The 27,458-nt window shown below is 36.3% G+C and overlaps 1 long non-coding RNA gene across 1 annotated transcript; it reads right to left on the bottom strand.

The window, feature by feature from the left end:
• Positions 1 to 11,957: 11,957 nt before the first annotated feature.
• Positions 11,958 to 26,699, bottom strand: LOC138696853 (uncharacterized). Its single transcript, XR_011331477.1, has 2 exons — positions 26,529 to 26,699; positions 11,958 to 12,347 (listed from the first exon to the last, which is right to left on the bottom strand). It is a non-coding gene; the product is annotated as an uncharacterized lncRNA (long non-coding RNA).
• Positions 26,700 to 27,458: the final 759 nt, after the last annotated feature.

Here is a 27,458-nt window from a genome sequence, read left to right as displayed (position 1 = left end):
TTTCTTGTTCATTTATTTCTTCGTTACACGTACTAAACATTAGTTTGTAACCTTATACTCTATAAAATTATATTTAAGTGCTTGACGTAAGAAAAATGAAAATCCGTTAATAAGTCAGACACTTGCTTCACTTCCCCTTCGGGTGTCCGCCTCCCTCCATAGATGCTATGCACGTTGCTGGTTACACAGTGGCTCGGCGCACGATCACATTTTCGCCACGGCTGGATTACACCAATGACGTTTTAGTTAGGCCTACTTAAAGTTACATGCAAGAGACAGCCTATGAAGTAAGGAGGCGGGGGAGAGGTATAGTAGAGAAGGCAAGACTTGTCCTGTGTCCTTATCACGTGTCGTGGCTATATCACCTATAGGTATGGATGGGGAAGATAATGTTTTTGCCTGAGATGAACTTTCGTGTCGATAGATTCGTATAATATTAACCATTACGAAACAAACTCTCTTTCTGATGGCTCGTTCTTTCCCCTCTTACACAGCTCACATGCCAGGTCTAGCCTCCTCATCTGTACTTGGTATGATTGTGGTTCGTGCACTAACATAGAGTTCTTGATCAAAATCGTAAGCTTTGCTGTATCAGTAATGCTACTACTGTCATCAAGAACTAGTGAATAATAGCCTATACAAATGTTCCTGCTTTTCTTTTTAACCTTCTTCTTGAATATAATCAGAAATCTTCTGAATTATCTGGAAACTTGGTCAAGAAATGCGCTGTTTTTTTTTTTTCAAATAATTAACACCTTTTGGACAAATTACGTCAGTCATTTTAATGTTACCCGTTTTAGAAACTCTTCTGCAATAAAAGGCTTAAAAGTATGAATTTAAAGGGCATGATGGGACCGATAAGCTAATATACTATTAGTGACAATTAAAATTTATTTCATGTGCCGTCTATGCTTATCCTTATTTAACAAGTATATTGGTTATACAATATTTTGTTACATAATATATCAATTGAACGTTTTCGGCTCTATGGAGCCATCATCAGAAAACAAGTAAGCCCATATGTATGATATAAGTACACAGTATATTGCCGTACAAGTAAACTCAATTAATATTAATTAACATGCTTCTGTGTAAAATTGATGGTTGTGTGGCAATAATTACATTATAAATACAAAGCGGCTATGTAGGCCGTATTAGAGTGTTAAAATTGTTAATGATAAAATTACGTTAAATACTTTAAAATTATTATAATCAGGAATAATAGTTGTCCAGTTTGACGCCTGTGTGGATATCCATAATTTAGTAGTAGCTGGGGCAACAACTGTTAAATAAGGATAAGCATAGACGGCACATGAAATAAATTTTAATTGTCACTAATATTAAAAGTATGAGCTATTTCCCACGTCACTAACAAGCAAACATTCTCATGGGAGCAGATAAAAAAGTTATTTGTTTTCTTCCACCATGTTAATAACGTCAAAAGAAGTACTTATACAAATTTTGGCCACTCGAGCGCAATTACAAGGGCCGTCCCGAAAGTAAGTTTCCCTGGGGCAGTTTACAGAAAGAAAATACAATTCCATGGAAAGATATTTTATTGAAACAGATACAGATATTGTTGAGATATTTTTCAACATATTCCCCACCGGAATAGAAATATTTATCATATCATGGTATCAACAGAGAGGTGCAGATGGCTGTCGCACACTGGTTCTGATCCCAAGTGGCAGACTTCTACAACACAAGGATACAATAGTTGATCCCATGGTATGAAAAAAAAATCTCAGTTCCGGTGGGGAATATAGGTATTGAAAAATAGCTCAATAATTGCTATATCTGTTCCAATAGCCTAAATCAGGGATGAAGAACTGGCAAGAGAGGGGTGGAAAGCCTGGGGAAAGCGTTGGCTCCCCGTCACCGGCGTTGAATGACGTATTTGTGGCCCGTTCGCAATCACATAAGACAGACACTAAATACAAATCTCCTTCCCTACCAAGTCAATGACGCGGGGATGGAAGGAAGGGGTGAGTGACGTATTCGATGAGTGACGCAACGCCACAATTGTCGCTCAGTTCTCCAAGCCTGGCCTAAATCTTTCCAAGAAATTGTATTTTTTTCTTCAGTAAACGACCTCAGGGAAACTTTCACTCTGAACGGCCCTCGTAATTACACTCGAGTGGCCAAAATTTGTATAAGCACTTGTTTTGACATTATTAAAATGGTGGAAGAAAAAAAATTATCTGCCTCCATAAGAATGTTTGCTTGTAAGTTGCTGACTTCCTTTTATGTATTTATATATTTATTTATGTATTTCTTTATTTCTTTACGTATTTAATTTATATACAGTAGTTTCGATTTATGCTGTATATATATGTATGTTATTTATCTTTTCGTATTTATTTATTTATTTATTTGTTTATTTATTTAGTTATTTATTTATGTCGTCTTTCGCTTCCCGTCGATGATTTAAGACTGATTTCAGATCTTGGAGTTTACAAGCTCGTTCCATTCCTACATAGCGCATAATAGTCCTATTGAATCATTTTTCTATAATATTATTATACGAATAACTAGTGAATAACTGATGATAGTTACCCTCATCTGAAGATTAAAAAGATTAAAATAGAGAAAGAGATAGCCTATTGTGTTCTGTGAAGGGCAAAGGCCTCCCGCTAGAGCAGGCATGCCAAAACCCTGCACATTGTGCAGTCGCGCACATTGTGCAGTAGTCTCTGTGCGATGTGCACTTTCTATTCCCCTACCTGGAGGTAGTGAATCGCCTTGGAGGGGAACGCGACAGAGCTATACAGACCTGCAACAGCATATCAGCTTTTCTTTCAGCAATGCAGTTTCAGTATGGGTGCTGATTTGGCTGTGTCTGTGAATGAGTTATGATAAGTAAAGTGAGGAGTTCACAGATAACGAAGAATAGAAATTACGAATCATGTAACATAATTGTTATAATGTTTTCCTCAGCCGACAATAATTATTTTAAAATGAAAGGCTTTCATCAGCCCATGTCGAGGTAATAGTGTTGTGATAGATCAGATTAGTGAAGTTCTCAAAATATGATATTCGCCAGCGCTTATTTCTTAATCAGTACTCACGGCAAAACGAACTTGACAATAGCGTTGTCATCAAAGATTAGACGACTTACGACTTTCATTTCATAAGCTGGTAAGTGATGAAAGCAACTATTTGCAAGGCGGAAAGATTTTCTGGAAAAATATATGACAAATTTTCTAACTCACGTCACTATATTATGCTAGAATATACTTACACTAATAAATCTTTAAACCTGATATAAATAGAATATCGCCGCTTCACAGCTTGTGAACTACACTTTTAATTTCTTTCAGTAACGCTCCCAACTTGTCGATACTTGCTCTCAACGTTTTCCAAATAAACTATATGTGAATTTAAATTCTAAGCTTAATTTATATTATTTATTAATATTAATATTAATTTATATTGACATACAGCAAAGAATTGATTTCAGTGTAAAAACTTCACAATGTCCTACTGCATGTAATTAATTGGGAGTATAATATTTTATTCAACATTTGTGCACCAATGGTCACAGTAAATAATAATGTTTGACGAACAATGAAAGAGTAGGGTGTATTTCTTTAAAATAATTAGTACCTACTACGTAAAATGAAATACTTGTTCGTTTCTTGTTGTTTCGAAATTACTGCAATTTTTTTTTCTTCAAATACTGTATAAAAATCATATTAATAAATTATGCTTTACAAACCACTACTTTGTGAGGTATAACTGAGTAAGCCTAAAGTTTCTTGTGTTACAATTGTCAAATATAGACTCTGATAATAACTGTATTTTTTTTTCGTTCTGCTAACTATCTTTATAATCTCCAAATGTATATTAAATCCAACCCAAGAAGCGCAGAATAGTTTATTGTACACCTCTCCAGCTAAGAACGGGTAAGAACAACGCTTGATTAATGCAACCTGCACAGACCGGCGATCCGCGCACAAAACTGCACATTTAGAGTCTGATTTCTTGCATGCCTGCGCTGCGGTGAGCTAATCCGCGTTAGAAGTTGTACTTGATTTTGAATTGCACTTTTTTTGTAGTGAGTTTTTAGTTCATGGTATTGTCTGGTTGTCTTTGTACAATTTTTATTTCTCACACAATCTCGAGATGTTTCCATTCACTTCTTCCTCTTGCTACTCGGGGCCACTGTTGGCCTGCTCACTCCTTGAAGAAGTTCGCCCATCTGCGCAGAGGTCTGCTCTGAAGCCTTTTACCTACACGGGGTTCCCTCACTCTTGCGACGTAGCCTCCCCATTTTCATTTTGTTCTGATGGCTAGTTGTGTGATGTCCGTTGTTGGTGATAATTGGTGCAGCGTCACATTTGATATTCCTTCTCTCAGATATACACCTAGGATTTTGCGTTGCATTTTTCTTTGACCTACTGTATTTGGATTGAGTTCTTTTGTTTTCCGGTCAGTAGCCATGTTTGACACCCATATACGGGGTATACACAATTCTCCAGTGCTTCAAATTTGATTGTCCTGCTTAGTGTTTTCTCTAGTAGTATAAATTGAAGAGCCCAGAATGCTTTCCAAGTTAGAGAGATTCGTCTTTTCATTTCCTTGTCCATTCTGTTCTTGGAAAAAAAAAAGGGGGGGGAGTATAAGGGTACAGTGCATCAGATCTTCATAGATTTCAAAAGGCATACGACTCGGTTAAGATAGAAGTTTTATATACTATTATTATTATTCACTTTGGTATTCCCAAGAAACTAGTTCGATTAATTAAAATGTGTCTCAGTGAAACGTACAGCAGAGTTCGTGTAGGCCAGCTTCTGTCTGATGCTTTTCAATTCACTGCGGGCTAAAACAAGGAGATGCACTATCATCTTTGCTCTAGAATATGCCATAAGGAAAGTCAGGATAACAGAGAGGCTGCTTGTCTATGCGGATGACGTGAATATGTTAGGAAAAATCCACAAACTATTAGGGAAAACACGGAAATTTTACTTGAAGCAAGTAAAGCGATAGGTTTGGAAGTGAATCCCGAAAATACAACATATTATATGATTATGTCTCATGACCAGAACATAGTACGAAATGGAAATATAAATATTGGAAATTTATCCTTTGGAAAGGTAGAAAAGTTTAAATATCTTGGAGCAACAATAACAAATATAAATGAACTCAGGAAGAAATTAAACGCAAAATAAATATGAGAAATGCCTGTTATTATTCGGTTGAGAAGCTTTTGTTATCTAGTCTGTTCTCAAAAAACCTGAAAGTTAGAATTTATGAAACAATTATATTACCGGTTGTTCTGTACGGTTGTGAAACTTGGACTCTCACTTTGGGGAAGTAACAAAGGCTAAGGGTGTTTGAGAATAAGGTGCTCCGAAAAATATTTGAGGCTAAGAGGGATGAAGTTACAGTAGAATGGAGAAAGTTACATAACGCAGAACTCCACGCATTGTATTCTTCACCTGACATAATTAGGAACATTAAATCCAGGCGTTTGAGATTGGCAGGGCATGTAGCACGTATGGTCGAATCCAGAAATGTATATAGAATGTTAATTGGGAGATCGGAAGGGAAAAAAAAACCTTTGGGGAGGCCGAGATGTAGATGGGAGGATAATATAAAAATTAATTTGAGGGATGTGGGATATGATTGTAGGGACTGGATTATAATTGATAGGGACCGATGGCAGGCTTACGTGAGGGCGGCAATGAAGCTCCGGGTTCTTTAATAGCCATTTGTAAGTAATTCTGTTCTTGAAGAAAATTTGTTGGATGCAGGCTAGTAATATTATCCTTCAAGGGAAGTGATAAAAAAAGTACCAATATTCGTGCACGTGCAGAAGAATTAAGAATTGATTATTAATTTACTAAGAATAAATAATTTACAATGATGATATTACACCTGTTACGTCTATGCATTCTGCGTGATAACTGTATTGCCTTTTAATGTTGCTTCTATATATACAGAGTGTTCCGCTTATAAGTATAACAAAAGAAATAGCTATAACTTCTGAATTAATACAAGTATATAGTTGAAACCAACTGCTACAAAGAATGAAAACTGGGAATTTTTGTTACCTTATGTTCCATAAACCTCAACATGGCTTCCATTGGTGGCACGGGAAATATCCAACCGGTATTCAACCTCGACCCAAGTGTTATGAAGCATCTGTGGTGTAACATTGTTGACAGCAGCATAAATTCTTTCTTGTAAGTCTGCCAAATCACGTACTGGCGTCCTGTAGACCTGGTCCTTAACAAACCCCCACAGGAAAAAATCAGGTGGTGTTAGATCTGGTGATCTGGCAGGCCATGTGATGTACGGTGATCCTCTTCCGATCCATCTTGCAGGGAATTGTTCGTCTAAGAATGTGCGAACCATGTTGGCAAAGTGTGGTGGAGCCCCAGCTTGCTGGAAAATTGCTCCATCTGGGAGTTGTGGCACAGCATACAGTTGCAACATATCCAGGTACGTGTTTGCAGTGACTGTCTTTTCAGCAAATAAATAGGGACCAATGATTCTGTCACGCATGATCCCACACCAAACATTCCATTTAGGGGAATCCCGTTGGTGTTCAATTACGACACTTGGATTTTCCGACCCCCAGATGCGACAATTGTGTCGGTTTACTTTTCCACTGACGTGGAAGGTTGCCTCATCTGAGAATCAGACTCGAGTTAGAAATGTGTCGTCATCGTCCACTTTATCCAACATTGTTTCTGCAAAGCGTTTTCGTTCCAGTTTATCATTCGGCGTAATCATCTGATGAAGTTGCAGCTTGTACGCTCGCAAACGCAATCTTTTATGGAGCACTGTATGCACTGTTGTTGGTGGGATGTTCAACTGCACACTAGCCTGTCGAATGGATTTCCGCGGGCTTCTCTGAAATGCCTCGCGAATGCGTTCGACATTTTCGTCAGACACTTTACGCTTGGAATGTTTACCTGCATTAGACAACAAACTTCCTGTTTCTCTGAGCTGCCTATCCCATTTCATTATTGAGACGTACGTCGGTACAGCTTCCCTCGGTCTAAGATTGTACTGACGGCGAAACAAGCGCTGTAAACGAATTATGGATCTATGTTCTGCTAATGACAACACACAAAAGGCTTTCTGCTGTGGCGTCCACATGCTGACTGACTAAAGATACGATACGAATTCTCTTATTTAATGATCTGCGCATGCGTGAGTCTTCTAAAAATAAGTAACAACAATGGATTAAAACTTCCCAATTTCCTCTTTACAATGGTACCAATCTTAACCCATTTGCATGCATTGTTATGAAATTATAACTATTTCTTTTATTATACTTATAAGCGGAACACGGTGTAGTCCTAATTGAACCGTTGAGCAAAGCAATCATAATAAATTTACATTTTCTCCGACAGAACAACAAAAAAATTCTTCTGCCGATTCGTTATGAAACATTATCTTCAACAACAATGGCTACATCATCGATCCCACCGTTAGATTTGAAAAACGAAAGAGCCAACCTGAAGATGTAAACAGGGGAAAAAACGACATCTATGTACGTACCGTTCCATATTTCATGGACAAATATGGTCTACAACAAATTGAAGTAATAGGCCTTATGGTTGGAGCGCGGAACTATTCCCGGTTTCTTCTTCCAGACCTGGCAACGTTTCGGCCTACAGAGGAAGGCAATTGATGACATCGTTCTTGCAGCTCTGAGAGGATCAATATTTATACTCCGCAACCATCTATACGGTCAACAATGATCTTCAACTAATTAATTAGTAGCTACTTATTTATTCAGTCATTTCTTGTCATTGTTGTAAGACTCCCTTCAACTTAAACATACTGTATGTACTCGTACTTATACTTCCAACTGCCTATTGCACAATATGCTCTTTGTGGCAGCCTGTTAATACAGGGAGCTGTTATCGTTTAGATAAATAAATAATAGACACAGAGTTTGTAGAGCGACACGATGCTCCACTGCTTGCCTTCAGTACATGTAGTGACTGAACTTAACATTCGGCCACATCTGTTATTTGAGTTTTAACAATTTTATTTTGAATATTTTGAGGACAAATAATTTATTTTTGTAGATAAAGTGAATAGATTTAAACTTAAAATGAGATAGAGAAAATAAAAATAGTTTTTAAATCAATTTTGGTATTAACAAAAATAAAATACTCTTTATTTTATTAAAACATAAACAAATATAAACTATCACTTTAATATTCGGCCATAAACAGAAAACATGAGCATGTACTGTACTTCTCATTAAACAAAACAAAAAATCATTAATAGGCCTACTGTGTTGAATATCGATTTTGTTGAATGACCTGCTGCAGTCGCCTGGGCATACTGGCTAATATTTTCTTCGTGCATTCAGGGCTTATTTGATCCGTTTCCTTCTTCAATCTTCTTTGTCATTCTGTTTTGCAATTAGCTGGCACTTCCTTACTCTATGATTATTTTCAACTCACAGATTTTCAACAGGTTTTAATTCTGGCGATCTGTAAAAGGCTGCAGAGAAACTTACCTTCTGGACGGCCCTCGTAATAGCGCTCGAGTGGCCAAAGTTGTGTAAGTACTTGTTTTGACATTAACGTGGTAGAAGAAAAAAAAACAACTTTTTTATCTGCTCCCATAAGAATGTTTACTTGTGAGTTCTGGATGATAGGGAGGAAGTCGCAGAATGGAATGGTGGGACTGTTGAAGAAGGTTTATCGATTTTATAAGCAAGATTCTTTGGTCCTAAAAATTAACATTACTACTGCTGTTAACTTTCGTTTGGTTAAAAATTCTTAGAAGAATCACAGCTCCCTTAAACTTTTCGTAATCCAGATATCCAGAGACTGGAAGTCATTTTACGCAACGTTCCTCATTCTCTAACAGATGAGAATGTTATTTTGGAACTTAAATCTCTTAACCTGCCTGTTATTAAAGTTGCCAGGCTTTTTTTATAGAGACAGACAACCTATGCCGCTCTGCGCAGTAGAATTGGACAACAACGAACAGGGTAAGAAGATTTTTTATACAAAACAAATTCAACATGCTCTCATCAGAGTAGAATATCGCCGAAAACCCCTAAACATTCCTCAGTGTGCAAGATGTCAGCGTTATGGTCACACTAAAAACTTTTGTCATCTCACACCACGCTGTGTGAAGTGTCCTCAAAATCATCACTTTTCTGAATGCACTAAACCTAGAGAAGCCGAACCAACATGTATAAAGTGTGAAGGAGCACACTCAGCATAAGGATTGCAGTTATTATCTTGGCTTAAAGAAAAAGTCTGATTCAAATCCTCCATAGCAAAATCTCTAAATAGCACCGCCAACCTTAAATTTGCAAAACTTTCCTCATTCTACAGCAAATTCTCCCATCTACATCTTCTTGGCCACACTCTGTACCCATTAAAACTAATGTCACTAATACTTCAATTCAAGATACCTCTCCTGCTACAGATGTTATTGGAAACTTAATTCAGTTAGTGATAACTTCCCAGAAACCAGCGATTAAAACTTTCCCCCTCCAACTTGTCACAGGCCTTTTCAATAATGGAAATTAATGCCAATAAAACGTTCTCTGAATTGATTATTTTAAATTGGAACCCAAATGGAATCAAAGCTAAGAGAGGAGCCCTCTTAGAATTTTTCTCTTGACACAACGTAGCTGCAGCGTGTGTTACGGAGACTCATCTTATTCACCCAGAGAAGTTTACAGTTCCTGGTTACAATATTTATAGAACTGATTGTGTTGTTTCCGAAGCCTCTGGTGGTGTGGCAATTATAATTGCAGAAGACATACAGATTTATTCAATACTTGTGCCAACACTGAACTGTTTTGTAGCTTTTGCTATTAAGATATCTTCACACAAACTTTCACAATTTACTATAATTTCAGCATATAAACCACCAAAAGTACGCTTAAATTCTCAAGATGTTGCCAATCTTTTTTCTGATACTAGACCAACAATACTTTTAGGAGACTTAAATAGTAAATATCAAATATGGGGATGTCGTGTAACCACACCTAATGGAAGACTACTACTAACTATCGCAGAGGAAAACACTATTAATATCGTTGCACCTCTTGAACCCGCGTTCTATCGTCCTAACATATTACCCGATATATTAGATATAGCTCTGCTCTGCACAAATAGATTCAGAACACCTCAAACATGCATGTATTACATGAATTGGACTCCGATCATTGTTCTGTTCTGATTTAATTTGACGACAACCCTATGCTTCGCCCTCCTCTCAAATCGACTTATCGAAGGTACTATAAACTGGAACTACTTTCAATTAAAACTAGATTATGTTTAGCAGCCCCCAATAACTTGAAAACAATCCCGGATGCTGATGCAGTAGTTCGTACTTTCATTGATGCTACTACTTCATCTATTGAGCAGCAACGGTTCTGTCAAGACGAGTACGTAGACAATCTTATCACGAAACTATCCCCTCAAAAATAAAACGGCTTATAAAGGAAAAACATCGATTGTGGCAGAAAAATAGATAACCATGGCAGCATCACCGTCTAAATCAATTAACCATAGAGGTAAAAGAATTATTGGACGAACACCGATTCATATCTTATCAACGCCATCTATCCAGTTTATCTCCAGAAGACTCCTCCCTTTGGAAAGAGAGTGTTGAAAGAGCTATGTATAATCCCACCTTTACAACAGGACGGTTGCCAATATGTGACAATGAAAAGTGTGAAATTTTCGCAGACATCTTTCAAGCCTCTTTCATAGCAAACCCAATCAAGAATCAAGAATTCAAGGAAGATATAGAATATTTTCCGAGTAATTATCCTTCAGCACCATTGCCCGTAAACTTCACCTCGCCAAATGAGATCCACTCAATAATTAAAAAACTTTCAACAAAGATCCTGGGTACGATCTCATCCCAAACTTTGTATTGAAGTATCTGACTGTTAAAGCTCTAGCAAGAATCAAGAGCCGACTTCCAATGAACCTCCTATTATATGTAGGAAACAGAAAACAGATGTAGGTAAATTCTCATTTTTAAATAGAACTATAAATGATTGGAATGACCTACCTGCAGCAGTCTTTGAGGGCTGTTCTTTCTTAAAGAGTTTCAAGAATAACTTAAAAAGTTGTGTATAAAGTGTAAATTAATATTAAGGTGACATTTATTTTTTAAGATGACGTATTTATTTAGCCTGACGAGTTACCCCCTTGGTTTGAATTGTAAATTATTTAAAAATAGCTTGTAAGAGGGTCTTAGACTAGAAATGTTTAGTTTAAATGTAGTTCTGTTTATAAGTATGAATAAGGGTGTAATTTTTTGTCTTATTTGAATTGTTGTATCAGTGAAGTGACTGTGGTGAGTCAGTGAGGTTATGATTTTTCAGTGCAGTGAATAGTTTCGATCAGTGATAGTTTATAGTGTCAGTGAAATGTGTTCTATAGTGTCAGTGAAATGTGTTCTAAAGTGTCAGTGAAATGTATCATAGTGCCAGTACAGTGAATGAGATGAGAATAAAGTGAAAGATTATTATCAGTACCAATGTGAAACTTATGTAGGGCCTATACATATGTAAGTTGTAATGTAAAATTAGGTTCACTTGTTAATTAGGTTATTTTATGTATCTATTATTAATAATTGTAATTATTGTGTATTCTAATTGTATTGTGTATTGTTTATATTGTGTGTACCACTGCCACCAGATGCTTGCCCACTTGCAGTGTAAATAAAATAAATACATAATAAAAAATTTATCATCACACCAACTTATGTACATCATTTTATTAACTTTTTTTTTGTTCACTGAGGAGCCTAATCTAGGCTGTCCTCAATTCCGTGTCACGTATTATATTTGTATTTTATTTATAAGTGGTCTGTATAGCGCTAAATGCGCTAATCGATCAATTATTAAACAGAAAAAAAGTAGAGATATTTTAAACAGAATTTACTACTATATTTCTGGAAGTGTGTATTGGACCTACACTTCAAACCGCAATTGTGATGCATTTCTAAAACTTCATCAATACATTTATTTATGCATTTTATACACGTTGTAGTTATGTACATAAATATAATATTTTAATGCAGAAAGAACTAAAACTCTTATTGAAATCTCAACAGTCTAAATAGTATTGTGCACCATTTACTTTCTGAATTAGTGTACATCAGCATAAAGAATTAATGCTTATAGACTATTATGTGAAAGGTAGAAACATCTTGCAGGCTTTCTCATTCTGGCTTAGCTACGCAGGTGGCGAACAAACAGGGTTTTTCATCGCATTTTACTGTTGGTGGAGTAATACATCGGCATTCTTCAGACTCCTGGCAGTTCTTCTTGCAGAGTTTACCTCTATCACTCTCTGTGGCACATTGCGTCTCTTCTTCTGACCGAGTCTCTGTAAAAATCCAAAAACAGAAAACTATAAATAGCCTGTATCACTAATAAAAAATCACAACACGGCAAAACAATGGATGGCTATGCAAGTCCGCCAATTGGATTGTTTTTCTTTAACGACCAGAACATACTTCATGTTTCACTCTATCAAAATGTACAGAGAGGTAATTTGAGAATGAGTTTCCGGACGAAATTTACATAGCCAGGCTTGCAGAACTGGTCACCAATTGTAACGTGACGTCACTTATCGGATACGTCACTCGCCCCTTCCTTCCAACCCCGCGTCATTGACTTGGTAGGATTTGTATTCAGTGTCTGTCTTATGTGATAGCGTACTGGCCACATATACTGTACGTCATCACCCAACGCCGGTGGACTGTGGACGGGAACCAACGCTTTCCCCATGCTTTCCACCCCTCTTTCGCCAATTCTGCATCCTTGGCTTATGCACTTAAGGATCAGTGGAAAGCAGGGTTCCAGCTAGACTTTTACAGTATATCTGATGCCATAATAAGCAAGAGTGGCGTAGCGTAGCTTCTGAAGCAGATGAAGCGATTAAGATTAATTTAGTAATAATAATTATTCTTAAAATTAATTAAAATAAGGGTATAATTTTACATCTGTAATTAAGAATCTAAGGGCCGTATTCATAGACATTTTTAGCGCGGGCTTCCGGTGGATGATAAGCAAAACTAACGTTTTTCATATTCAATCATAAACAAATGTTAGCGATATGAATAATTCGTCCCTCCTCCGGCAAGTCGGGGCTAGTTTAGCACGCTCGTAGCGGGGCTAGCGAAATGTCTATGAATAGCACCCTTAGAGTTTGAATTGGTGAAGTAATAAATTACCACAGTATACACATTAATGTCTATACTGTGGTAATTGTTAACAGTCTTAACTTATTTTTAAAATGGTTTAAAAATTAGATACCGGTACTTTATTGGATTTAAGAGTGGTTGTACTGACGTTAGATGGCGTGTTATTCTTCGGATTGTGTTAGTGAAGTGTTTACATTAGCTTGCTTTCATGGCACCACAGAAATTTGCATTAGAGCAAAGGATTTTCATGGTGGAGACTTATCTGAAAAAGAGTGATTGCGGAAAGTTAAAAAGACAATTTGCAAGAAAATTTCCTAATATTATCGTTCCACATAGCAACAACAGCAAAAGGCGAGTCCTAAATATAAGTCTAAACACTTCACTAACACAATCAGAAGAATAAAACAAAATCTAACGTCAACATGACCACTCCTACAGAGCGACTGAACTGAACTGCCGAGAGTGAGAGAGACTGTTTGCCGCGTGTTGCATGGCCTTCGTGCCAGTTGCACGTCGCCCGGTCGACCTACTTTATATAAGCGAACGATCTGTAGGCTTTCATTCAAAATTAGTTCTCTCTTTGCTATGTATTTTGTAAATTAGTTCGTAAGTTGTTGTAATAGTATTAATTTCAGAGGTAAAACGTTGTAGCACACATTCCAGTTTTCAGTAAAAACAGATTAAATATAAAACGTATGTTGAATGTGTCGGCGTTTAAGTACTATACGCTATATTTCATCGTTATTCATGGTTCAGGAACAATTGTATGGTACGGTAATTGAAGTGGCGAGGATATTCACATCCAATAAATCGTTTTGCTATCAGGTAAATCTCTTCCTTTCCAACAGTAGAGTCCAACCTTGTGTGCAATAAATTAAAAATCTATCTGGTAATAGTGCACGAAATATTTATATTTTATGACCCAGAGACCGCTGTCAGATGCATGTGAAACACGGAAATATAATTGCAACGATACAAAATTAGAGAAAATTAGAAATTTTTTGTTTTCCAAAGGATCTACATCAAGTACAGACATTTATTTCTCAACAGAAATTATGTTTAAAGCAAGTCAGAATGTCTACATTGTCACAGTTATGGATAGAATAGTTGAGGTCCAGTCCTTCAAAGCTGATAATAAAATTATGATTATGGCAGAAATGATGGATGATTAAGCAGTCTTTTGTGAGCAGTGACATTTTTTTCTTTTTATTGCTGTCATTTTGAAATGCTCTTACATCTGGTATGTAAAAACACTCAGATTTTTATGCAGAATTATTTCGAACCTGTAGTGCACTGAGTTGTTTATAATATTATAAATACTATGTTAATAATATGTTCATCTCAAATTGCACGCCCAGTAAAATAGTGTCGTAACTCGAAAATTGTGATTTGTGATGATACGCTATTTCCTAGTAAAATAGTGCTGTGAGCGTATTTTAATAAATAAGAACCAAAATCTTTGATAATTTACTATTTTATTATAATTTTATACCTCCATCTAGTAAAACAGCTTTGAAAATAATTTACGAAAGCAATAAGTGATTTTCGACATATGACAGTATTTTACTGAGTGTGCGAAATGTTGACTTAGTTTCAACTCGTAAGTAAAGAATTAACGAAATGCGTGTTATTATTCTGTTGAAAAGCTTCTGTCATCTAGTCTGCTGTCAAAAAGTCTGAAAGTTAGACTCTATAAAACAGTTATATTACCCGTTCTTCTGTATGGTTGTGAAACTTGGAATCTCACTTTGAGAGAGTAACAGAGATTAAGGGTGTTTGAGAATAAGGGTCTTAGGAAAATATTTGGGGCTAAGAGGGATGAAGTTACAGATGAATGGAGAAAGTTACACAGCGTAGAACTGCACGCATTGTATTCTTCACCTGACATAATTAGGAACATTAAATCCAGACGTTTGAGATGGGCAGGGCATGTAGCATGTATGGGCGGATCCAGAAATGCATATAGAGTGTTAGTTGGGTGTCCGGAGGGAAAAAGACCTTTGGGGAGGCCGAGACGTAGATTGGAAGATATTAAAATGGATTTGAGGGAGGTGGGATATGATGATAGAGACTGGATTAATCTTGCACAGGATAGGGACCGATGGCGGGCTTATGTGAGGGCGGCAATGAACCTCCGGGTTCCTTAAAAGCCATTTGTAAGTAAATAAAGAACCTATCACTTTCTTATTTAAATAACGTGTTGTAACAACGATTAGGTTCTATTTAAGTGTCGTGTGCCGATATGCTTCACTGGCTGCAACCTGTAAAGATACTACTCATTTCTACTGGCTAAAACTCCAGTGAATGAAGAGTAATCGAATGTTTAAGCCCATATTACGATAATCTTTGTTGTAAAATTCAACTTAAAACACCGGTACTACTATAACACAGGGATTGTCCTTGTGTACAAGTGTACTTTTCAACAAAATTGTCCTGAACTTTGTTGAAAGTTGGCATACACAATCATTTCATTCAGATCTCTGCTAAATTCGTCCGCTGGCACTGAATTACTAGTTGAAGGTAGATCGTCAGACTGATTTCTTTCTATCAATTTCAAATGGTTTATATGTTTTTTTTTTAATTACAGTTCTGGTGTAAATACCATCTTTTAGAACAGATTATGTCAGTATTACATAAATTACACACTATTACAGCTCATGCATTTTGTCAAGGCACTCTCCCACTCTTCCTACAGAGCTGCGCTCAGCTCGGATGAGTCTACTTACGAATTATAAGGGAATGGGTCAGCCTTTGCCTTGAATTCGGTAGACACACGCCCGACCTTTCCTTCTATCCCCTCCACAGAAACGTTGCTCCCCTAGTGCGCATCGCGAGTGTCTTGACAAAATGCATGAGCTGTATGTCGCCACTTACACAGACATACTGTCTTCCGAATTCCTCTACACATTTCTGTACTTTCGTACACTTGTTTTAAGCACCCTTATTTCAACAAGTAGTGCACAATATCATAAACACTGCTAAACTGAAGCATACTGGACTTGTTCAGGAGTAAGAAACCTGTGTAGAGGGACCCTGTAGTGAGCGTTACTTGTGTTTCTGAGCAGTGTGTCTACTGAAGGACAAGTGACGTAATGTATACTCCGTGCACAGTTACTCATTCTGATGTTGTGGGACTAAAAAAGCGGTCTTTAGTTATAACACGAATCACAGTCATACATGTAAAGACATGCGCACATGTTTGATCTGCATACACGCACTTCCACACACACGTAATAATTAACATACACACAGACATTGATAAATACGCACAAACAGTGCTGTAGCTCGCCCGGTACGGGACGGTACACCGTACCGTCTAAAATAAAAACTCGCTGTTACCGTACCGGCAAAAGATACAGACTCGAAAGCATATTAACTATATTTAACTCGTCTTTAATATACTTTGTAATGGAGGATGTTACTTACTTACTGGCTTTTAACGAACCCGGAGGTTCATTGCCGCCCTTACATAAGCCCGCCATTGGTCCCTATCCTGAGCAAGATTAATCCAGTCTCTACCATCATATCCCACCTCCCTCAAATCCATTTTAATATTATCTTCCCACCTACGTCTCGGCCTCCCCAAAGGTCTTTTTCCCTCCGGCCTCCCAACTAACACTCTATATGCATTTCTGGATTCGCCCATACGTGCTACATGTCCTGCCCATCTCAAACGTCTGGATTTTATGTTCCTAATTATGTCAGGTGAAGAATACAATGCTTGCAGCTCTGCGTTGTGTAACTTTCTCCATTCTCATGTAACTTCATCCCTCTTAGCCCCAAATATTTTCCTAAGAACCTTATTCTCAAACACCCTTAATCTCTGTTCCTCTCTCAAAGTGAGAGTCCAAATTTCACAACCATACAGAACAACCGGTAATATAACTGTTTTATAAATTCTAACTTTCAGATTTTTTGACAGAAGACTAGATGACAAAAGCTTTTCAACCGAATAATAACACGCATTTCCCATATTTATTCTGCGTTTAATTTCCTCCCGAGTGTCATTTATATTTGATACTGTTGCTCCAAGAATTTTTCCACCTCTTCGAAAGATAAATCTCCAAGTCCTATAGTTCCACCCCTCACAATACTCCGGTCACGAGACATAATCATATACTTTGTCTTTTCGGGATTTACTTCTAATCCTATCCCTTTACTTGCTTCAACTAGAATTTCCGCGTTTTCCCTAATCGTTTGTGGATTTTCTCCTAGCATATTCACGTCATCCGCATAGACAAGAAGCTGATGTAACCCATTCAACTCCAAACCCTGTCTATTATCCTGAACTTTCCTAATGGCATACTATTCTAGAGCGAAGTTAAAAAGTAAAGGTGATAGTGCATCTCCCTGCTTTAGCCCGCAGTGAATTCGAAAAGCATCAGATAGAAACTGGCCTATACGGACTCTGCTGTAAGTTTCACTAAGACATTTTAATTAATCGAACTAGATTCTTGGGAATACTAAATTCAATAAGAATATTATATAAAACTTCTCTCTTAACCGAGTCATACGCCTTTTTGAAATTTATGAATAACTGATGTACTGTACCCTTATACTCCCATTTTTTCTCCAATATCTGTCGAATACAAAAAATCTGATCAATAGTCGATCTATTACCCCTAAAACCACACTGATGATCCCCAATAATTTCATCTACATATGGAATTAATCTTCTCAAAAGGATATTCGATATAATTTTGTACGACGTCAACAAAAGATGGAGGATGTTAGCTGTTTGAAAAACATTTATTTTGATTTTGATAACTGCCATAAAAGTAGTGGCTAGCGTCTCATATCCTTCGCTTGAACGCTTGTCCATTCGTTGTTTTGCCGAAAGTCATGGTCTGACACCTCAAGAGTAGTTGTGATTGGTTAGTTTCAAGCTTGCAGACCGTCGTGATATTTCTAATTAACACCAACCTTATGGAATGGCGCCTCAAGAAATGTGCTGCATTGATTCACTAATTTCAAAACTTGCGTAGATGCAGAAGGTTCTGGTAAATGTCTTCGCATAACACAAAACTTATCATTTGACTCCTCAAGAATTCTGCTGCAGCGATTCGCTAATTTTAAAATTCGCTCAGGCGTAATGCTGGCAGTTTGCTAGAGGAGGAAAATTATTTATTTTGCGTTCATGACTTGGGATTAAGATGATGGTTTGGAACGTCAAAAGTGTTGAACTACTCTGATGGTGGACATTAAAGTCTTGATTTTTGCGTTATTATGAGTTTGCCTAACAGGATGAGTACTTCAAAAAGGGGGAGGGAGTGGAAATCGTAGGAGTGACAACGATGAAAGAAGTGATAGTGACAGATGTAGAAAATCTCCCAGAATACGAGACTTAGATTTGGAGGATGGCTCTTTAGAAGATGTGGCAGAGTCAGACGAATTTTATAAACACTAAAAAAAAAAAAAAGACAAAATAATCTACGGGTAACAAAAGAATTACTACTCTTAAAAAAGCAGAGCAGATTTAGAGTGATGCTAATAAGTTTTTAGAAACTGAGTGGACAAGATGAATGCGGTGCAATGTGGAACAACTATTAAAGTTTAGATCAGCATATAAAATTGGAAAATTTGGTAGACCATTAACTAATTTTCCAGCAGACACTGAAGTTCAGCAGTTAAATGGATTAGAGACGGACAGTTTTTTACACTCCAAATTTATCCGCACAGTTATTATCTTGGATCACATATCTACAAAAATGAGAATTTGAATAGCCAACAATATAACTTCAAACAATAATACAATTCAATGTTATGTTAGACGAATCAACCGCTATCATCAATAAGACTGCACTCATCATATGTTAAAAATTTTCAATCACAGAAAGTACATCTGTGCATGCTTTCTTTTGGGACCTAATTGATATTAGACACAAAATTAGCAGCTCGATCAAAGACGCTATTGTATTGTATTTATTAACATTCCATGGTATTCATACATTGCTTTACAGCTAGAATATGGAACAAGTCAAAAAACTTAATACTGTTATAAAGTCTTAATTTATAGTCACAGTCTAGATGAAATATATACAGACGAGATTTACAATATAGTCTACTAGTACAACACACAGTTTTAGTATCAATTTCATGAAGTGTTATTGAATGACATGAATTCACCTACAGAATAGAAGGCGTGAGAAATTAGATACTTCTTTAATTTGGCCCTAAATAATTTTATGTTTTGAGTTTCATTTTTTATATCGATAGGGAGGCTATTAAAATTTTTACTGCTATATAACGCACTCCTTTTTGATAGCACGATAGACTTGCCGATGGAGTATGAAAGTCATTTTTTGACGTGTATTTATGCTATGAACTGTTGAATTAGTTACAAAGTTTTCACGATTACATATGAGGAAGATTATTAACGAAAAGATGTACTGACAAGCCCTGGGCATTATTTGTAGTTTTTTTTAAATAGTCCTACACGATTCTCTCTAGATTTGGCACCTACTATTATTCTAATTACTCTTTTTTGTAATAGAAATATACTGTTACTATCTGTGGAATTTCCCCAGAATATTATTCCAAAACTCATTACCGAGTGGAAGTATACTAAGTATATTGTTTTTAAGGTATTGATATTTACTATCTTTTGCATAGATCTAATAGCAAAACAAGCTGAATTTAGTTTGGGGGTAATTTATTTAATATGATTTTTCCAATTTAACATATTATCGATTTCTAAGCCAATAAATTTGGTTGTTGTTGTTTCTAATAGGGATATATTGTTAATTATTGCGCTAGAAATTTGCGAGGTTGAATTTGGACAGGATTTAAATTGAATTATGTTAGTTTTGTTACAATTTAATGCTAATTTATTGACTGAGAACCAGTCACATATTTTGAAGAGAATTTCCTCTGTTGGAGATTGGAGTGTGTTGGAGTTATTGGCTGTAATTACTATACTTGTATCAACTGCAAATAATATGGGATGACCTACATCTTTTATTAGGGGGGCAAGATCATTTATAATAATAATAATAATAATAATAATAATAATAATAATAACAATATAGAATCTGATTTTCTATGGTTCTGATGAATTTTCTCTTAAAAATATGGTTTGATTTGCTTGTGATGAAGCTTCTGTTATGTTGAGAGGAAAAATGGTGTTGCCATCGTGTTACAGAAACTTTTCCACAGTTTGATGCTAACTATAGATTAGACCTAGCAGTACATGATACCAGAAATGAAGTACTAGGCCTCAACCGTTTTAATATTTTCTTTAAGAAATTAAATAATTTGTATAAAATATATCCTTAAAAAACCAAATGGAACTTCAAGGCTGCAGTTGAGTTGAGTAAAAGTTCAGTAAAGTTGGAAAGATATTTTCTATTACATGGGCTGCTTCCAGTACCAGGGCAGTGAAGTCAGTGTGGGAAAGCTGTAGAGGACTGCTAAAGTATTTCATTGAAGTCTACAATGATATGAAAAGAGACTCTCTAAAGAAAGATCTAAACATGCCTATAGATGTTTAGCTAAAATTATCGTGTCTTTTGATTTTGTTCAGAGTATGGAAGTAGTCTGTGTTCACCTTATTATGAGATATACAGGGACATCATTTTATTTTTACTAACATTTTTAATATTAACCTGACTATACATTTCGATTAACGGTTGAGAACCGGAAGCACCGTTTGCAACCCCCTTACACGACTGGAGTTCGATGATACTGGCGTAAAATTCAAACAAATCAATTTACTAGGTATAGGAGGGAAGAAAAGTTGTTCATTTACGTAAACTAGGAAATATCGCGATTTTCAGTTTGATAATTTTCATTAGGTTTTTGTTTAATCAAAATACAGTACTGTATTAACAATAAGTGTTTTTACTCACGAACTGAGCTATCCATTCGGACGTATTCATTATGCAGTGTATATTATACTGTCTTCAGCACATTAGCGTACAATTTAGAGAATGAAGTTAAATTGAAAAATAATCATAATGTGGATATTTAAACACATTTTTTAAAATGGTGGCGGTTCATTTAGATCCAGGCTTCAGTTCTTTTGTGCATATTATCGCACTATAGACTATTGTACCTAATTCCAATTAGCAGTTTCATTCTTCGTACTAGTAACTCGTGTTGAAATAATTCTGTACCAACTCTATAAAAGAGTACCTTACGTACTGTAAATTCAATCTTCACTTCTGCCGATCCGAAAAGATAAAATTGGTCACAAATGCTATCTACTGTCCGTCCAAGTGGTTTTGTCCCAAGGTCGTAGAAAGGGAGGAAATTACGTGACAGTTAATGTCTTAACGAGATCCTTTTATTTAAGTTATTTTAAACAGTTGTATAATATTACATAGACGTCCAATTCCTAACAGAAATTAATGTTTTCAGAAAAGAGCTACGACAACCCAGCCTCTAGCCTTTATAGAGTGGCGAGCAGAAGCGGGGGGAGGGGACAGGGATGTGACGTAGGCAAACGGACGACAGTAAATGTGCGAAAATATGATTCAATATTGAAAGCTCTTTCGTCACTGGAAAACGCGAACATATTTCTGGAACGTACTATAGGCCCTACTCACTAACTCAGTATACGCGGCCTTGGTTCCTTGTGGAGGACGATTGGAAGTTTACTAGTAGAGGGGGTGGGAGTGAACTCAGGTACAATAGAAATTTAAGTAAAAATAAAATAATGTCCCTGTATAACAATTCCAGAAGTTAATAAAGCTATTAAGCGTAATGTTAAAGTCTTCGAATCTACTGTACATTCGCCAGGATCTTATGTTGAGGAGGCATTCTTTGCTTTAGATCTTTAGAAAGAAGTTTTCAAAGATATTGAGCAACACAGCTGCACAAAGACAGTTGTAATAACAGCACAGTCTAGTATATAATACGAAGTTTTGAGGTTGCTAGGAACAATAGACTGTGCAGGTACTTAAAATGTCATACTTTGCATATTTTCACTCTGTAATGAAATATGGATTAATATTCTGGGGTAACTCGTCTGAAGCTAAACACGTTTTTGTTTTACAAAAGAAAGCTATAAGAATAATGGCCGGTGTGCATAAAAGGACCTCATGTAAAAATATTTTCCGAAACTTAGAAATCTTGACTTTACCTTGTGAATACATTCTTTCCCTAATGATGCTGTATATTAAGAACCAAGATAAATTCAGTACTAATCAAGACATTCATCATTTTAATACAAGACATAAATCAGATCTTCATCTATCCTCTGTTAGTCTAAGCTGTTTTAAAAAAGGAGTTCGCTATTCATGTATAACAGTCTTCAATGCACTGCCTAATTATCTTAAAGATTTGAAGAACAACGAGAAAAGGTTCAGAAAAGAATTAACCAAATTTCTACATACTCATACCTTCTACACAATTGATGAATTGTTTATGCTTGTGAACTGAATTATTCTACTTAAATGACATGTACAATTTTATATAGCTCAACTAAAATATGTTTTTATATTGACTTAATCTGTTTACTATGTATTGTATTTTTTGTTTAGCATAACTGATGAATTGTATGTACTGTAAATTGAATAGTATACTGTATAGGTCAACTGATGAATTGTTTAAGCTTATAAATTGAATTAATCTACTTCATATGAATTGTATAGCTTAACGAAAATAAGTTTGTAAATTGAACTAATTTGATTGTATATGTTTGTATAGTTTGGCTGATGAATTGTATATGTTCTTAAAATGATTACTAGTCTGTGTAGCTCTACTGATGAATTGTATATACACCTACTGTAAATTGAATGGTAATATGTATAGCTCAACTGATGAATTGTTTATGATTATAAATTGAATTAATTTACTTGATATTAATTGCACAAATTTGTATAGCTTAATGAAAGTATGCTACTTTGTATTGTATATATTTGTATAGTTTTGGCCGATGAATTGTATATGCTTTAAATTGAATAGTAATCTATATAGCTCTACTGATAAATTGTTTGTGTTTGTAATTTGAAGTAGTTTGCATGATATGTATTATCAATTTCTGTATATCACAACTGGTTGAATTGTTTATGCCTTAAATTTAATTAAATTGTTTTGTATTATAATATAGCTCAACTTATGAATGATCGTTTGCGTTTGTAAATTTAATAATCTGATTGGCTATGTATTGTATACTTTTAGTAGAGCCATCGATGTAGCTCAGTCGACAGACTCGCTGGGCTGCTGATCCGGAGCTGCGTTCGGGCTTGGGTTGGATCCCCCTTTGGACTTTGGTTTCTTCGGAGGTTTTCCCCAGCCGTGGGACTGAAGCCGGATGGTCTATGGCGAGTCCTTGGCATCAACCCCTTTGATTTGATTACCCCCTTTGATTTGATTACCTGGTTGGGTTTTTCCGAGGTTTCCCCCACCGAAAAGGCAAATGCCGGGTAATATTTTGGCGAATCCTCGGACCTCATCTCATCTCACTACATCTCGCCAAAAAAAAAAAAAAAAAAAAAAAAAAAAAAAAAAAAAAAAAAAAAGTACAAAATTGTAAAAATTGTAGAAAATTACTAAATTGTAAAACTATAAAAATTTGTAAAAATTGTAATTGTAATATTGTAAAATGTTGACATGTTCCACATCTTAAAGCTTCATTGCTCATGTAAGATCTATGGAATAAAATAAATGAATGAAATGAATGAATGAATTTCGCATTGTCTGTAATGAGGCGATAGTAGCGATTCTAGTGATCAGCAACTATCTATGGATGCATATTTATTACATATTGAGCTTCGTGAATGTATATACTAGACTGTGATAATAGTCTGACCAAGGCGATTTCAACCCCCTAAAAATTTATTTCAACTATAGCACTGCGCACGAATATTCACACACTCAATAATAAACACGCACAGACCTTCACGCAAACGATAAAAAATAGCATCCGCAAAGAATAAGCAATATCATATACGCACGTACAAACACGCAACGAGATATACATATTCATAGTCATACAAGACCATAAAGACATTCACACGTGCGCGCTCGATCAACGCACGTAATAATAAACATGCACGATATACACTCATTGATAAATACGCATGGATATTCACACACTCATCGATAAACACGCATAGATCTTTACTCACGCCATGATAGACGCACTCACAAGTAACAAGCAATGTCATAATGCACATGAACATAAAAAACATGGACATTACACATTAAGTAATATAGACGCAATGACATATGGTTGGCTAAGAAGTGATACCTCTTATCTACAAAGATGGTAGTTTAGTTTAACTACATTATTATTAAGATTAACTACATAATTATTATATTTTCAAAATTGAACAATTAACTAATATTTTGTCCTCTATTAGATCTTGTAAAGCAGAAACGTATATAAAAATGTTATCTAATTTTGAGAACAATTAATTTTAAAACAGTCGTTTGATTCACCTGCAAATTTACAGATAAGAGGTGTCACTTTTTAGATATAGATATACACTAACTTATGGAAATACACGTACGAACATACACAAGGTTGTACACATTTGTGTACTGGCAGTTCCTGATTGAGTTCTTTATTTTCCTGGTTTTCAGTCAAGAATTGAAATATCAATAAGAACAAACGCCGGGAAACTTGTAGACTACAGATACGGAATTAAAATTTGGAGCGAGTCTTGATGGGAGTCCACCTGTACGTAGGCAACAATTTCGCACGACTGCCCACAAGTAGCATATATACAGGGGCTCTTGTTCAGTGAACATGCGCAGTATGTTATGTTATAAGCGAAAGTTAAGGGTACTCCAAATTTTATTTCCATCTCCATACAAGACTAGTCCTCGAATTTATTTTGCCGTTCTTTTTAGTTTCGTTTTCATTTTAATATGCAAATGGTATGTTGGGTCTGCTCTCTTTGAGCTCTTTCAGAGCGCTCAACCATAAATCATTATATTGTATTCGTTGTGAATATATTGTACACGAGGGACGGTGGTATAAATGGGTGTGAGGTGTACTGGCGTGAGAGGTGGCAAGATATTAAACATTATTTGAAACATACGTTATGGTGGCAATGGGAAGGCGAATGGTCTGCACAAGAGGGAAATAAATTACGAGGAATCAAGGATACTGTTCGCGTTTGGGATTCCTCCACAAGAGTGTCACGCCATGAAAAAGTCTTACTCACCCTGTTGAGGATTGGTCACTGTCATCTGACGCATGGCCATCTCCTACTTGGCGAGCCTCAGCCGGAGTGTGATCTATGCCATGTTCCACTGACGTGGAACATTCTTTATTACAGTGTCGAAAACATAGACAAATAAATGTCGAAAATACTACCGTGCCCGTCGGCAGTATGAAATTCGGCCGACTCTACGTGACGCTCTTGGAAATGATTTTAATTGTACAAGTGCAGTTCTGAGATTTTTATCGAATACAGGACTTGACAAGGTGATGTAGCTTTTAATGACCCGTTTTACCTACCCTCCGGACTCTTTACATCCGGAGGTTACATTTTTTAGTGTACGATTTTAACAAATTTGACATTCGGACCTTTTACATCCGGGCATTTTATAAATGCGCTAGATAATTTATCTCTGGTGGCATTTGTTTTATTGTTTTGTTGTTTCTTTTTAAATACTACTTAGGGTCTAAGAACTTCTCACTTTTATGGTTTTTATGCTTCACCTTGTTGAAACTGCATTTGTTTGCCTCGTTTTAACCGTGACAACGCTTTTTAGTTCTTTTAAGCATTCTGGTTATTGTATTGTGTTTGTGTTTAGTGAAAGATTTTAGATAAGGGCGCAAATAGCCATAGTAGCTGACGCGCCCTTTTTAAACCGCACTAACTAACTATTGTACACGATCTTCCCTTAAACAATAAGATCTACAGTGTATTTCCTTTGTCACTTCGTGTGATGTGGAGACGTTCTTTCAATACACAAGTGTTTCCCCTGTGAACTTGTTATTAATCAAGTTAGTAGTACATTGATTTTTAAGTCCTATAAGTTGAACATTTTCCTTCATAGCTAGTGTTTTGATTTTTGTATTAGCCTATACTACGGTTAGTGTATATTTTAGTGCATATAAATTTAAATTATGATTTATTTAACGACGCTTGCAACTGCCGAGGTTATATCAGCGTCGCCGTTGTGCCGGAATTTTGTCCCGCAGGAGTTTTTACATGCCAGTAAATCTACTGACATAAGCCTGTCGCATTTAAGCACATTTAAATATCATCGACCTGGCCGGGATCGAACCCGCAACCTTTAGCACAGAAGGCCAGCGTTATACCGACTACGCTACCGAGGCCGAATAGTGCATATATGAGCTTCTTATCGAAATTTAGTGCATGTTTGTAAGTTTTAACGTTTCTAGTGCATATAATTCTCAAATCAACTTCTTACAAGTAAGATGTGTGTTCCGCACTCACCGACCAGCATGACCGCGACGAGAAGGATGCAGACCACGGGGAGCTTCATGTTCAGTGTGATGCGATTCTGTTTGCTGACCTTCCTATTTCTGCTCTGTTACCTCGCTGATAATCTTTTTTCACTGTTACGTAAATTGGAACTGGGACTATGAATATATCGTGCACTTTCATTAACAATTCCTTTTCATAGACCTACAGGATGTAGCGTGCAGACTCCCTTCCTGCAGTGAGTAGTAAAGCATTTACACTGAAGAATCGAGCTGCAACACGTATGGCTCATCACAGGTGCTTGCTGTTTGCTCAATGATGAGGTAAATATAAGACAAACAAGCGACTTCACTCTTTCGCTGCCAGAGTGCTGGACACATCAAACTGTGATTATGTTTTTCTGGATGAAACCAGATCTAAAATGCTCTAATTTTGTCCATTTATTCGCAGTCAAAGTCAAAGTTTGGGATTTCTTTATTTACTGTACCTGCCTTCTTCCTAATAATTTTCTATAGCTCAAGACTACACTTCCCATTAGTAATGGAGAAGTCCCCAGTTCGAAGCCCGTTTACTTCTGACTTGAAACTACGCACTTTTCCACAATAGATAAAGACAAAGCTAAGTCCACAGAATCCCATTAGGGCAAAGGCCTCCTGCAAGCGCAGCGCCAGCATTCCTTGTTACTGCATAGGGATGCTACTTTTGGGAAGGATTAAGCCTCTCAACTTTTCTTTTAACTAAGTCTGCAAGTTCTCTTGTATTGTTCATAGGCATGGGGGAATAAATTGAGAATTGGCTGTCACATACAAATAAAACCATCTTTTTCTCCATATAATTTCCCTTGTTCTTCTCCTTCTTCTCTTTTGCCTTCCCCTTGTTCTCTTTGTCTTCCTCTTGTTCTCTTTGTCTTTCCCTTGTTGTTTTTGTCTTTCCCTTGTTCCC

This window comes from Periplaneta americana, chromosome 1 (genome assembly GCF_040183065.1).
Source record: "Periplaneta americana isolate PAMFEO1 chromosome 1, P.americana_PAMFEO1_priV1, whole genome shotgun sequence".
NCBI lineage: Eukaryota > Metazoa > Arthropoda > Insecta > Blattodea > Blattidae > Periplaneta > Periplaneta americana.
Note: the sequence above shows the minus strand (reverse complement) of the source record. Positions and strands in the feature narration are given on the sequence as shown.